Raw genomic sequence first — 13351 nt, forward strand, 5'->3', positions numbered from 1 at the left:
CTTTCTGGCTAGAGTAATCTTCGTTGTAGGTCCTTGTTATTTTGTTTTGTTCTTCTTAATCACTTTGAATATTTCTTGTCAATCCCTTCTGGCCAGAAAAGTTTCCATTGAGAAATCAGCTGAAGTCTCATGGCAGCTCTCTTGCTAGGTAACTAGATAACTAACTATTTTTCTGTTGCTATTCTTAAGATTCTCTCTTTGTCTTTAACCTTTGGTATTTTATTTTACTTTAAATACTTTATTTTTATTTATATTTAGAGAGAGAGGAAGAGAAGGAGAAAAAAACAGTGTGTGGTTACCTCTTGCGTGCCAAGTGGGGACTTGGCCTGAAACCCAGGCATATGCCCTGACTGGGAATTGAACCAGCAACACTCTGGTTTGCAGCCTGCGCTCAATCCACTGAGCTATGCCGGCCAGGGTGTGCCTTTGGTATTTTATTTAATATACGTCTTGGTGTGGACCTCTTTGAGTTCATCTGGTTTGGGTCTCTGAGCTTTCTGGACTTTTAATTTATATCTATTTTCTTCACCAAGTTAGGGAAGTTTGGTAGATTGCTTGCCTTCCGCTTTTTCTGGAGTTCTTTGATTTGGGATATGTTTCTGTAGTTTCCTGGTGTTGGTTTCTGTGTATTATGTAGAGCTGCTAATTCTCCCAGGTTTGGTAGAATGGTCTTATATATTAGGTTTCTGTAGGGCCAGTGGCACAGCTTCCACTATTATTTGAACTGGTCACCCCAAGTGTGCCTGATGTGGGCTGTGTCTACCCTTATGCAGTAGTTCAGCCTTGATTGCTGTTGTAGGTCAATGGGAGGGTTTACCCCCAGGCTATTGGCTGCAATGACTGACTCAACCACAGCAGAGAATCAGCCACACAAGGGCCCACCCCATAGAGCAGGACTTACTTCAGCAGGGTCCTGGTACCCACTGAGTCTGCCTCTTTTTGGAAGTGTAGGCCAAGGTCAGCCACCACCTGTGTCTTGCCTAGGTTAACTCAATATGAGGTACAAAGTGATATGCAGATAGCTGCTGGGTGCGCTGGGCTTTGAGGTGTCCAGGAGAAGCTAAGCTATAAACCAATGTTGGCTACTGCTAGGGCTATGACTGCAGCTAATTAGTGAAAGGTATGGGACATGCTGAGGCCAGATGCTGCTTGTATGAGAGATTTTAGGAAAGTCTGAAGCATGAGCCAAGAACAGGCCATTTGTTTGGAAAAGCCACTGGCAGCAGCTTGAATGGGCCCAAAAGTTGGTTGGGGCAGGGCCTCGTGGAATCACCAAGGTAGGGTGAATATGCTAGACAGTTTAATGGAAATGTAGATATGGTGCTACCTGATGGCTCTGTGTGGGGAGTGCTCAGCAAAGGAACAGTGGCCTCTGCCAATACTTCCATCTGGGAGAAATCTTCTCCTGTACTTACCACGATGCTAGACATTCAGTGTCTTCCCACATGTCCCCAGTGCCTTTTAAGCTGCTGCTGCTCCAGTGCTGAAGCTCAGCGGGAGTGATTCTGAGTAATTCCATGCCCAGACTCTTTAAGAGTTATGCCTGTGACTTCAGGATTCACCTTTTCCTCTCAGCCACAGTTCCCACTGGTTTTCAAATCCAGAGGTTTTGAGAATTTCTCTTCCTGGCACTGGAACCCTCTTCAGTTGTATGAAACGTTATTCTTTTCTTCACATTACTTTTCATCATTACACTATCCTGAATCCTGTCATTCTCCTGCCTCTATAGTCAAGGAGCCTCATAATTGTCTTACTTAATTTAAGGAAGAATCTGTACCTCCCTTAGGTTTATTAGAATATACTGTTGGAAACACTGACCATATTATTTGTAATGGGTCCTACTTTAAAACTTAAACTAGAGGTTACCTAGCAAGGTATGTCATAACTAACCTAAGCCCACTTTAGTATATACTAAGGGAAGTTCAGCTTAGGTGACAGAATTTATTGCACTTACTATAGTTTGTCAACTAACCAAAGGCGGGAATAAACACACACACATACACACACGTAGCAGGTGTACTTTGTAGTAGTACATGACTTCCAGGTGCTTTGGAAATAATGGGATATGTCACCCATAATATTGGGATAGATGTGATTTCTTTAATTCTGTAGTTGTCAGACTTGCATACAACTCAATTTCTGACTGTTTTGAGTGATTGATTATTCTATATTTTAGCTGATATTTTGATGTGTTTGTGTGAAGCAGTGAGCCACATGTCCCTGTGCTACCATCTTGGCAAGTGCGGGGAGCACAGAGTCCCAAACAAGACTGATGCAAAGAAGTCCACTCCAAGGCACATCATAATTAAAATGCCAAGGATTAAAGATAAAGAGATAATCTTAAAATCAACAAGAGAAAAGATGTTAGTTACCTACAGGGGAGCTCCAATAAGACAATCAGCTGATTTCTCAAAAGAAACTTTGCAGGCTAGAAAGGGCTGGAAAGAAACATTCAAAGTGGTAAAAGGCAGGGACCTACAGCCAAGATTATTCCACCCAGCAAAGCTACCATTTAGAGTCTAAGGGCAGATAAGAGTTTCCCAGAAGAATAACCTAAAGGAGTTCATCATCACCAAACCATTATCATGTGAAATGGTAAAAGGACTTATTTAAGAAAAAGTTCAAAACTATGAATAATAAAATGCCAAAAAACATAAATCTATCAACAATTGAATCTAAAAAACAAACTGGGCAAACATGCAGAACAGAGACAGATTTATAGATATAGACATCATTTTAATATTTGCCAGATGTTTGCAGGAGGATAGAGGAATGGGTGAAGAGGTGAGGGGACTAAGAAGTACAAATAGGTAGTTACAGAGTAGCCATGGGGTGTAAAGTACAATAATATATGGAGTAGAGCAGCCAAAGAACTTATACACGTGACCCATGGACATGAGCAATGGTTGGGGATTGCCTGAGAGTGTAGGGGGTATGGGATGGAGCTGGGCAAAGGGGGAACAATCAGGACAACTGTAATAATATAATCAATAAAATATAATTTAAAAAAGAATGAGGGAAGAAAAATCACAACAAAATTGTGAAAGCTATGTACAGGTGAATAAGTGATAACTGAGTTAGGAGTCCCAAGAATGCTAAATCTTAAGACAGTAGAGGGCAAAGCCAAGGAATAAAACAAATTATACCAGCAAGTCCTCAAAAGGCTTTGGAGTTGGCAAAACCAAGTATTTCTGGAAGAAAGAATGAAGGTTGGACTAAAAGTACAAAGATGTTGAATCTTATGTCCTCTCTTCTATTCCAAAAGCAATAAACCTATGCTTCACTTTGGAAGAGATATCTCAATATGCCCCACACCAGCAGACCCCTAGAAATGTCACCAAGGTAGAAGGCTCCTGAATTTTAGTCAAATTTATTTCCTACCCTCTGTCACACAAATATAGTATCATTAAATCTAGAGTAGTTGCCACTTTTTGCTCACTAGGTTCAATTAGCATAATGTCATTAATATAATGTGCTAGAGTGATATTTTGTGTTAGGAAAAGATAGTTAAGGTCCCTGTGAACTAAATTATGACGCAGGGATGGAGAGTTTATATACACCAGAGGTAGGATAGTGAAAGTGGGTTGCTGACCTTGGGAGCTAAAAGCAAACTCCTTCTGTGGGACTTTATAAACAGGAATGGAGAAAAAGGCATTTTCAGATCAATAGCTGCATACCAAGAACCAAGAGGTGTGTTAATTTGCTTCAGTAATGAAACCACATCTGGTACAGCAACTTCAATTGGAGTCACTACCTGGTTAAGCTTAGGACAATCCACGGCCGTTTTCCAAGACTCACCTGCCTTCTACACAGGCCAAATAGGCACGTTGGATGGGAATGTGGTGGGAATTACATCCCTGCATCTTTCCAATCCTTGATGGTGCCACTAATCTCTGCGGTGCTTCCAGAAATACAGAATTGCTTTTGTGTATGGCTTTTCCTAAGTAGAGACCATCCAAATGGCTTCTACTTGGCCTTTCCCACCATAATAGCCCTCATTCTATGGGTCAGGAAACCAGTGTTGGAGACTACTGCTAGCTGTTAAGTGTGGCTGTTCCAATCATGCATTCTAAAACAGGAAAACCACCACAGGATGCATTCAGGGACCCAGTGGACCCACCATGAGACAGACCTGAGCTAAAGCTCCATTGATCATCCGATATGCACACTGACTAAGCCACAGTGATGCTTGAGATCTCCTGAAATTAGTTTTATTTAGTTCAGTGACAGTGTCCAGTAGACCGTAAAAGGTCTGATTATTTCCTTAGTCTCAGTGTACAGGTACCCCGGTAAAAGGCCATAGGTCTATTCCTTTGGGGGAGGGTTAGAGGAAGATTAATGGTGTAAGTTTTGGGATATGTACTAGGGTCCTTCCTCAAGGGGACCCACATCCCCTTCATTTAAGTTTTCCTGGGTCTGTAAATTGGCTCAATTCTGGGAATGACTGAGGGTCACTCAACTGATTTTCTAGATCCACAAAAATGTTCTAAAAATGGGGGCTCATGGTGAAACAGCCTTGTTTTTTTTATCTAGTTGTAAAGTTAGATACAGTAGCTGGAAATGTGTTTATTCAAAATGGATATCTTGGAAATGAATGACTTGGCAATCAAAAGCTTAATGTCAGGCAGTTAATTACAATAAAAAAACTAATTGTCAGGCATGTACACCATATTTATCAAGCTCCTTCTTTCTTACAAGGGATCACTTCTTGTAAGTGGTTGATTAGGAGTAAAATGTCCAGTGCAGATATTATATATATATATATAATATATCTGCAGATATTATATATATATATCTTTATAGCCATATCATGCCATGGGCTTTCAGTTCTCTCTTCAGTACTGAAATAGAGTTATTATCATCTTTAAATGTAATCAATTAGAAAGCTAATTCCAGAAACCCCAGAAAAAATTCAGAAAACTCTTGCTTAACATTCTCTTCCTCTGGAAACCACTCTCAGTGCCAAAATCTGTCTGGGTCCAAGTTCTCCAGAGAAACAGAAGCAATAGGATGAAATGTATATATTCATATATATGAATATAATGTAGTCATAAATTTTACGAAATTTTTGAAGTTCACAAAATTTTGTAAAATTTTATAGAGTTTTAAAAATAAATATGTTTAGATCTATAAAATACATGAAGATTTATGAAACATGATTAGGAATTGGTTCAGGTGACAATGGAGTCTAAGTCTCATGATCAGCCATCTGCAAGTTGGAGACCCAAGAAAGCTGTAGTGTCTAATTTCAGTTCAAGTCTGAAAGCCTGAGAACCAAAGGAACCAAAAGTGCAAATCCCTAGGGCAGGAGAAGACCGAAGTCCAGCCCAAACAGGCAGACAGGAAGAAAAGGGAGAGGCTTTCCTCCTTCCTCTGCCTTTTGTTCTATTCAGGTCTTCAGCAGGGCAATGCCCACTCTCGCGGGGGGACAGGAATCTACTGAGTCCGCTGATTCAAATGCTAATCTCACCCTGAAACATCCTCACCAACACTCCCCCAAATAATATTTAATCTGGGTCTGAGGCTCAGTCAAGTTGAAACATACAATTAAGCAACATTAGTTTAACCATTTTAGATGGAGAGTGTTTTGTTTTGTTGTCTTTCTTGACATTTTTAGGATATCATTCTATCACCTTCTAGATAACACTGATGATGTTAAAAAAGCCTTCTGTCAGTCCAATAATAGTCTCTTCATAAGAAATATTTTTAATATCTGACTGATCTTAAGATCTTTTTGAATTATTTTGTATTTAGTGTGTCTAAACATAAATTTCTTTTTACTTCTCCTGCTTGGTGTTGTGCTTTATAAATCTAAGGGTTCATGCTTTTCTATTGACCCTGAAAAATTCCTATCTATTACCTCTGTGAATACTGCTTCTGCCTCATTATCTCTATTCTACTTATCTGTTTGACTCGAATTAGATAAATGTTAGGAATGTTCTCACTTTAATGTTAAATGTTCTCACTTTTTCTCCCATTTCTCTTAACATGTTTTTCATATTTTCCTTCTCTATCTTTTTGGGCTGTGTTCTGTAATATATTTTCAGCTTTATTTTTCAAGATGATAATTCTTTAGTGTTGTTTAATCTGTCAATTAACCCATTCATTGAGTTTTTTGTTTCAATTATTATAATTTAATTTCTAGAAATTCTATCTGGTGACTTTAAAAATATGTCTGGTCCTTTTTGATAGCTTTTTTTAATCCTTTGTTCATGGTTTTGATTCCCTCTTTAATTTCCTTAAACATCTTAAAGGTACTTAAATATACTTGATAATTCCAGTATCTGAAATGGTTGATGTTCTAATTCTGCTGTTTGTTTCTGCTAACTCTCACACACGATGTTTGTTTTCCCTCTGATTTTTTAATTTTGGATTATGAGTAATGTTTACCTGATTTTAATATATGTGAGAATTCTGTGAGGCCTGCATTTAGGCTATATACTTCTAGAGAGGATTTGTGTTAACATGAGCCAGGTTCCCTGAGGTGCTATCAACAGAGGACCACTTTAAGTGATGTTTTAAACTTAGGGTTTCTTAGACCTGCTGGTGAAGTCAAATCCCAAGCCCACATGAGGTGAGGCACGTGGCTTCTAGTTCTCAGCAGTAATTTCTTTTTCATTTCTACTCAGAGCTCACATTAGTCAACATGTGTCATTGTCATCCTCCTGTATCAGTGAATAGATTCTTTCTAGCCCATCTTTTTAGTGAGAACACCACCTTTTGAATAGTCTTAATTTTGAGCCAGGTCAGAGTTCCAACTCTTCTCCTTATGTGGGTTAAGGTCTTGTCTCCTGTTCCCTAGGTTCTCAAGAGCAGCAAGTAAAGCCAAGACTTTAACATCTATTTAAGTATGAATTTAAAATATATTTTCATCTTATCTAGTGTGGGTATTGTTAGAAGAATGTGTGTTAGATATTGATATTATTTGTTTATTATGTAATACCATTACATACTAATGATGTTAATGCCATACTAGTCATATATGTTGCCAATATTTTCCTAGTTTGTTTTTTGTCTTTAACTTTATTCTCTTTTCCTTTACAGAAAAAAAAAAATCTTTGTATGGTCAAATCTCTCCACTTTTCCTTTACAGTTTTATTACCTTTTTTTGTCATGTTTAAAAAGTCCTTCTCCATCTCAGAATGATCTCATTATTATTTTTCTAGTTTTTTCCCAATAAACTTTAGTTTCTTGTATAAGCAGTCTCTGGGACAACTTCAAGTGGTCTAACATTCACATAATAGGAGTGCCAGAAGGAGAAAAGAAAGAGCAAGAAATTGGAAACCTATTTGAAAAAAATGATGAGAGAGAATTTCTGTAATTTGGTGAAGGAAATAGACAAGGTGGGGAACTTTTAAAAAGATGACAGATTAATCTAGTGTCATGTTGTACCTGTCAACAACATAGCCCTGGAGAAACTGTAACAGTGGACATGAACAGGAACAAGAGTCTCAAAGGTCATTTGAAAACCATCATATAGGCTTTATCCAACATCTACCACACTGGACTTGAATCTGTTTTAGTTAATTTATGTATATTCCAGAATGGGTTGAAGCATTTCTTGCCTAAATGGCAAAGTTCTTACAGCCGCTGAAAAGCTATTTAATTGTGTGTTTGCAACATGGGGAATTTTAAATTTCGTTTCATATGATTGAGTCAGATACTTTATGGCAGGGATGTCAAACTCATTTTCATAGAGTGGAAATTACAATTCAGACACGCTCTGCAAAATGAAGCCACTTGGTTATTCAGACATGGTACCCGGAGAAATTACTCATTGTTTATGCAAGCAATAAGAGAAGTGTTTCTATTGGTGGGAATCATACAATCAGAAATGACTGTAAGACACCTACCACTAACCTGCATGAAGTCATTAACGATACCATTTCTGCCCTACATGAAATGTAGATCAACATCAGCTCTGTAGCACATGTAGTGACAGACAATCGTATTTCTCTAAGATTCTTATTGACCAGTCATGGTGGTGTCTGTGCCATTGCTAATCCTTCTGTTATATTTGGATCAATAAAGTAGGCGATATGAGATAGATTTAAGGGAANTCCAACTCTTCTCCTTATGTGGGTTAAGGTCTTGTCTCCTGTTCCCTAGGTTCTCAAGAGCAGCAAGTAAAGCCAAGACTTTTACATCTGTTTAAGTATGAATTTAAAATATATTTCATCTTATCTAGTGTGGGTATTGTTAGAAGAATGTGTGTTAGATATTGATATTATTTGTGTATTATGTAATACCATTACATACTAATGATGTTAATGCCATACTAATCATATATGTTGCCAATATTTTCCTAGTTTGTTTTTTGTCTTTAACTTTACTCTCTTTTCCTTTACAGAAAAAAAAATCTTTGTATGGTCAAATCTCTCCACTTTTCCTTTACAGTTTTATTACCTTTTTTGTCATGTTTAAAAAGTCCTTCTCCATCTCAGAATGATCTCATTATTATTTTTCTAGTTTTTTTCCCAATAAACTTTAGTTTCTTGTACAAGCAGTCTCTGGGACAACTTCAAGTGGTCTAACATTCACATAATAGGAGTGCCAGAAGGAGAAAAGAAAGAGCAAGAAATTGGAAACCTATTTGAAAAAAAATGATGAAAGAGAATTTCTGTAATTTGGTGAAGGAAATAGACAAAGTGGGGAACTTTTAAAAAGATGACAGATTAATTTAGTGTCATGTTGTACCTGTCAACAACATAGCCCTGGAAAAACTGTAACAGTGGACATGAACAGGAACAAGAGTCTCAAGGGTCATTTGAAAACCATCATATAGGCTTTATCCAACATCTACCACACTGGACTTGAATCTGTTTTAGTTAATTTATGTATATTTCAGAATGGGTTGAAGCATTTCTTGCCTAAATGGCAAAGTTCTTACAGCCGCTGAAAAGCTATTTAATTGTGTGTTTGCAACATGGGGAATTTTAAATTTCATTTCATATGATTGAGTCAGATACTTTATGGCAGGGATGTCAAACTCATTTTCATAAAGTGGAAATTACAATTCAGACACGCTCTGCAAAATGAAGCCACTTGGTTATTCAGACATGCTACCCAGAGAAATTACTCATTGTTTATGCAAGCAATAAGAGAAGTGTTTTTATTGGTGGGAATCATACAATCAGAAATGACTGTAAGACACCTACCACTAATCTGCATGAAGTCATTAATGATACCATTTCTGCCCTACATGAAATGTAGATCAACATCAGCTCTGTAGCACATGTAGTGACAGACAATCGTATTTCTCTAAGATTCTTATTGACCAGTCATGGCAGTGTCTGTGCCATTGCTAATCCTTCTGTTATATTTGGATCAATAAAGTAGGCGATATGAGATAGATTTAAGGGAAAAGTCATTTGACTTTACAAGGCTGATTCTCATGGCCTGTGGGATTTGTTCATATGACCTGAGTTGGACAAATAGTGACCACAATGCTGGTCTGTGAACTTCTATCCAGTGTCTTAAATGTTTTTATGCAGACATGCTCTTATCTGATGATCACCATGATGATCTCATAACAACAAAAAAGCAAAAAAGATTTTGTAGTATAGTCTGCAATAAAGGTGACTGAACAATCTCCGAGTGATGAAACTACGGATCTCTATCATTCCCTGAGTTGTTCAACATTTTGCAAGTGAGCAATTAATTGATCAAAAGAGGGGAGTGAAAGACTAACTATAAAAACAATCAATGCCGCTGGCTGGTGGGCTCAGTTGGTTGGAGTGTTGCTGCATAGACCAAAAAGTGGTGGGTTGAAGTCCAACTCAGGGCATATACACAGGTGGCAGGTTCCATCCCCAGTGGGTCATGTATGAGGAGGCAACCAATTGAAATTTCTCTCACTCACTGATATTTTTTTCTCTCTCTCTCTCCCTTCCTCACTCTCTAAAAACAGCAAAAAATGCATCAGGTAGAGATTATAAAATAAATAAAAACAATCATTGTCCAGCTTTTATATGAATAGAGTTCTCTAGAGTTCTCTAGAACTCAGATTCACAAACTTTAAGAATCAGCCCAGGAAGTCAACCTACTCCCTATATGACCATGCACTCAGGCTACTATCTATAGCTGCCAGTGCATGAAACCAAGTGGTAACCCATAGGACAATAAGTCCCAAAAGTCCAAGACATGATTAATAACTTACAATTTTCCTCATGTTTGACCCACTTTCAATTTAGGACCAATTGAAGAGAGGCAAATATGCACCCCTAACCAAAAACATAGGATGTCCTATAAATAATCTGTGTCCATCATCCTCATGTTAAGTCACCAATCATACCTAAAGCCTTCTGCTTTTTTTCCTCACCAAAAAACTGTCTCTCCCCTCTTGAGTCTCTGCCAAAACAAAAGAATGGTGGTTGAACCCTTTGCTATAGATAGCTCTGAATAAATAGTAATCAATAAATGATTGGTGGACTACTTAATCAATTAATTCTCAGTTGGGTGCTGCAGTTTGGCAGTAGTATTTGTTCTACTGATTTTCTAAAATTCTCTGAAGGGATGGCATCTAGAGGCAGCTTGGTATGTTAAGACTTAAATTTCAGTCTTATTTCTGCCCAGGGCACATCTTCGTTTTTTCTCTGTGGGTGTTTCCTTCTACAGCCCTTGGCTTTATTATAAGTAAAATGAGATCATTAAAATGCATGACCTTAAAGGGGCATTCCATCTCTGGAGTGATACCAGCTTCAAGTGTGACTTTCCCTTGAGTTCTTGATTTGAGGTTTGTCCATCTCTCTCTCACACACAGGTGTATTTTTGTAATTTATCTGCACACAGTCCTGATATATCCAGAGAAGTCTGGAATCAATACATTTTAAAATACACAGTTACTATCACTTAGTATTTAGAAACTGTCTCACCTTGTATAAGTTTAATTAATTTATTTGACCCCAGATGTCCCTTTTAGTCCTACTTCCCAAATTAAATATATCACAAGTAAGGTGTTCAATAAAGGTGTTCATTAAAGTAAGGTGTTCGTGTGGATTGTCATTAAAAGGTGATTTTCATTATGAGGCTATATGTTTGATTTGTTCTCTTTTCCCTAGGAAACTTGAAGCTAACAGATTTTTTTAATGACTAAGTAATCTCCTGCCAAAGAACTTTGATTTATTCTGAAATGCCAAAATTCTAGCCTCTGAACTGGAGCTGGATGAGTCATCACAGTTTGTGAATTACTTATTATTTATCAATGCAGAAATCAAAGCCAGATTATAATGGGCAGAAGGTGGGTGTAATTTGGGCTGGTGTTTTTAAAAAGATCAGAAGGCTGACCATCCAGGAGGATGTGTATTATAGTAAAAAGAGCACTAGGCCAGAGGCTAAAACTTTTGAGCTGGAGCTTTGTCTCTGCTGCCTCTTGGCTGGCTGACCTGGAGCAAATCAGTCCCTACCTCTGAGTTTCACTGTTGTTACCAAAAATGAAGTAGAGCATGACTAACCATGACTACCCTTCTTGCTTCACAGTGTTTCTTGAAGATAACATGATACATAGAGAATACTGTGATTTTTGCAGTTTGTGGTGTGAATTTTAAGTAATAGTATTATTACTATTACTATCAACAGTTCAGTGGATACAAAATTACACATTTAAGAAAGCCAGAAGACCTAAGCTAGCAAAAACTAAGACACAGAATAGAACCCCACACCACATCAGTTGCAAGGCTTTTTATCCATCATACACATTAGGTGAAATATTAGCCAGCATTTATGACAGCCTGGTATGTTCTAGACATGAAACCCACTGTGGTTTTACTTGTGTAGGAAAAAGAGTAAGTAAAAACTATTATGTTTTTAATTCTTATTTTTATTTAATTCTTGTTCAAGTACAGTTTTATGTCTTATATTCCCAGCCCTGCCCTCCCAGTGCTCCACACCTCCCTCCCATTTCTGCCCCCCCATCTTAGTTATTGTCCACGTGTCCTTTATACTTGTTCATGTGAGTCCATCCCCCTTTCCCCTATGATTCTCTCCCCTCTCCCCTCTGGGCCCTGTTAGCCTGCTCCGTATTTGAGTGTTATTGGTCATATTTTGCTTGCTTGTTTTTTTTGTTGTTTAGATTCCTGTTAACGGTGATATCATATGGTATTTGTCTTTCCCTGCCTGGCTTATTTCGCTCAGCATAATGCTTTCCAGTTCCATCTATGATCTTGCAAAGGGTAGGAGCTCCTTCTTCCTTTCTGCAGCATAGAATTCCATTGTGTAAATGTACCATAGCTTTTTGATCCAGTCATTTACCAATGGGCATCTAGGTTGCTTCCAACTCTTGGCTATCGTAAATTGTGCTGTTATGAACATCAGGGTGCAAAGGTTGTTTTGGATTGTTGCTTCAGGGTTCTTAGGATATACTCCTAATAGTGGAATTGCTGGGTCAAAAGGCACATTCATTTTTAGTTTCCTTAGAAAATCCCATACTGTTTTCCATAGTGGTTGTACCAGTCTGCAATCCCACCAACAGTGAACTAGGGTCCCCTTTTCCCCACAACCTCTCCAGCACTTGTAAGTGGTATCTCATTGTGGTTTTAATTTGCATCTCTCTGATAGCTAGTGATATCAAGCATCTTTTCATGTGTCTCTGGATCCTCTATATGTCCTCCTTGGAGAAGTGTCTGTTCAAGTCCTTTGCCCATTTTTTAATTGGATTGCTCATCTTCTTTGAGTGGAGTGATGTGAACTCTTTGTATATTTTGGAGATTAAACCTTTGTCTGAGGTACCATTGACAAATATGTTTTCCCAAACAGTTGCTTCTCTTTTTATCTTGATACTGTTTTCCTTAGCCATGCAGAAGCTTTTAATTTTGATGAGATCCCATTTGCTTATTCTTTCCTTTATGTCCCTTGCTCTAGGGGAAGTATCAGTAAAAATGTTGCTGCGTGGAATATCCGAGATTTTTCTGCCAATGTTCTCCTCTAGGACTTTAGTGGTGTCACAGCTTAGATGTAAGTCTTTTATCCACCTTGAATTTATTTTGGTGTATGGTGTAAGTCGGTGCTCAAGTTTCATTTTTTTGAATGTAGCTGTCCAGTTCTCCCAACACCATTTGTTGAAAAGGCTATCTTTACTCCATTTTATATTACTGACCCCTTTGTCAAATATTTAATTTGACTCTCTCACTGTAGAGAGTTGGGTTTATTTCTGGGCTCTCTGTTCTATTCCATTGGTCTATGTGTCTGTTTTTTTGCCAGTACCAGGCTGTTTTGATTACAGTGGCCTTGTAATACAGTTTGATATCAGGTGTTGTGATCCTTCCTACTTTGTTCTTCTTTCCCAAAATTGTAGCTGCTATTCGGTGTTGTTTATGGTTCCATATAAATTTTTGCAGTGTTTGAAGAATAAGTA

The 13351-nt window shown here is 37.9% G+C and overlaps 1 pseudogene; it reads right to left on the minus strand.

The window, feature by feature from the left end:
• Positions 1 to 3239: 3239 nt before the first annotated feature.
• On the minus strand, positions 3240 to 4391 carry LOC118982650 (uncharacterized; annotated as a pseudogene).
• Between the last annotated feature and the right edge of the window lie 8960 nt (positions 4392 to 13351).

This window comes from Sturnira hondurensis, unplaced genomic scaffold (assembly GCF_014824575.4).
Source record: "Sturnira hondurensis isolate 20B ecotype Veracruz unplaced genomic scaffold, ASM1482457v3 Scaffold0002039, whole genome shotgun sequence".
NCBI lineage: Eukaryota > Metazoa > Chordata > Mammalia > Chiroptera > Phyllostomidae > Sturnira > Sturnira hondurensis.